At 45.2% G+C, this 2,383-nt stretch overlaps 1 non-coding gene across 1 annotated transcript; it reads left to right on the top strand.

Moving 5' to 3' along the window:
• Nucleotides 1–487: 487 nt before the first annotated feature.
• TRNAT-CGU (transfer RNA threonine (anticodon CGU)) lies at nt 488–559 on the top strand. The gene has a single exon. It is a non-coding gene; the product is annotated as a tRNA-Thr (tRNA).
• The last annotated feature ends 1,824 nt before the right edge of the window (nt 560–2,383 follow it).

The following is a 2,383-nucleotide window of genomic DNA, read 5'->3' as shown; positions in this document are numbered from 1 at the left end:
TTCGAAAAATAAACACTTACTTCCTTTTAAAATTATTTCTAACGAATTTCTTAAGAATTTTCACCGACTGTTCGAAGCAACTGCGGAGCTCCTCAATCCATAGGCGAAACTTTTAAGGCGAAAGCCTTAAAGGGCTAGTTGCCATGGCTCATACCCGAAAAAACCAGTGAAGCAAAAAATATCATCAGGAATGACTCGTATCCCCGTAAGCAAGCAAAGATGCAATGGCTGACTATGAAAAAAGAAAGAAGGAAAGAAGGAAGCTAAGAAGTAATGAAGGAAGGAAAGAAGGAAGGAAAGAAAGGAAGGCGGCGAGAAAGGAAGGCGGGGAGAAAGAAAGAGCGTAAATACCGTTAGATAGTGCATTAGGGGCTCGCATCTGTCGCTGAGGAGGTCGAGCGTGAGCGCCATACATTTACTTCACACTGCAGCTCCCAGGGTTCTAGTACGAAACATAAATACCCAAGAAAGTAGATGGGGAAACGGCGCCGCGGTAGCTCAATTGGTAGAGCATCGCACGCGTAATGCGAAGACGTGGGATAGTTCCCCACCTGCGGCAAGTTGTTTTTTCATCCACTTTCATTTCCATTAATTCATCATTTCTTTAATTCATTTAGTAAGCAGAACTAATTTTCCCTATCTTATCGTTGGTGTCAATGTTTTTTGGCTTCTGATAATATGCGGCTTGTTGTGTCCTACAAGAAGGAAACTACCATATGTCTTGCGTATGGCAGTTTTGCCATATGTATAATGCCAGCCAATATTTCTATTTCCGTGTTATCCTCTTTCCTGCCCTACCTTATATTGCCATCATACCACTTTATCATCGATTCCTCCATTTCCTTGTGTTAAATTGCAAATTTGAGCCGTATGTACTCTGTCAATTTACATTGCACTTTTATTACCCCCCTTACTCAATGCCCTGTCAAGGGGCTTGTAAGGCATTTTCCATAAATAAACAAAAAAAAGTCTGGCCCCTCCGATCATATAACTTAATGCTTTATCACGTGTGAAGCAGGCTTTCGAATTCACGTGTTACAGGAATGAAACATGCTGCCGAATTTCTCACTTTTTAGGGGAAAGAGGGCTGGAATCCGGCCAGCTTTCGCAACCCCTTGCTGGTGTAACTAGCACAAGCGTGTATACGGGACATTAGTAAGGCGAGAAGGACAAGCGTTGAATTCCAACTGGCGTTTCTTACAAAGAGGCATGCATATATAAGGTCGCGCCCTTGATCACAATCAGATACAATCGTGCAAGTCGACATGGTCACAACAAATCAACAAGAGCGCGCGAACACCTCTCCAAGACCTAAGGCGGCTCACGTACAGACCCCAGGGAAGCAAATTCCTTAACAATCAACGCTATGGATGGTTTGCTAACGCCGTTGCCTACTGCGATAGCCGCTGCCTTTTTTTTATTGCGATAAAGACTTGCCCTTAAGGCATAATTCTTGGAGCGTATATGCGTATTATATGTGTGCTGTGAGGCCTGTGTTGTGTATTAATTGAAGCAGTGTTTTGTGGAATCTGCGTGTTCTGTGGAAGCCGCTGCCTGAATGATGAGTCTTGTGTTTCCACGCGTATTTCTTGCTAGTATTTATTTCTGTTTTTTCAAAGGGTGGACGAGATTTGCATTGGGAGCAATGTATTCCGAGGAAACCCTCTCCCTTTTAGCACTTTCTGATTATGTTCCTGCAACCTCACATTTAGGCACCTTCCCGTCTGTCCCACGTAATGCTGCCCGCAGGAAATAGGTATGCTATACACTACTCCTCTTGAGCAATTGACGAAACCCTTTCTGTGCACAATGTTGCATAATTTTGATTGTCTTCTGACAGGGCTGGTTCTGGCACATAACTAATAAATAAATAATAAATGTTGTACATTATAAGAAGAGCCTTCTTTTTCGTGAGTCGTTAGCATTAGAGAAGCAGTAATGAGACACATATTATACGCGTGCATTTCACATGCCATGAACATACAGCAACGTGTTCATTCTCTAAGCGTAGGCTACTGTTGCAAGTGGGTCGCAAGTCCCAAGGGTAGCGTTGGCCTGGCGGCCTGGGGCACAGCTGGAAGCATCCGAAGGTCCTGGCAAAGGATGAGTCGATTGCTAACAGAACAACTTCTTTATTCTAGCATCGCAAAAGAGCGGCCGGTCAGGTCGACCGAAGTGGAGAAACGGGAGACCACGTTACTCGACTGAATAAATCGAAGCTTCTCTCTTGGCATCCGGCGGCAGCTGCTTTTATACTCTCGGAGTCGAGGGCAAGAAGGAACGGCTCGGAAGAGGCGCACGTGACGGCGGCGCACGGACACGTTGTGACAAGAAGTGACGTATCCGCCGGGCCGGCGCCGGTCAGACCTCCTCGCTTCACAGT

This window comes from Dermacentor andersoni, chromosome 2 (genome assembly GCF_023375885.2).
Source record: "Dermacentor andersoni chromosome 2, qqDerAnde1_hic_scaffold, whole genome shotgun sequence".
Classification (NCBI taxonomy): Eukaryota; Metazoa; Arthropoda; class Arachnida; order Ixodida; family Ixodidae; genus Dermacentor; species Dermacentor andersoni.
This window is presented reverse-complemented; position numbering and strand designations above follow the sequence as displayed.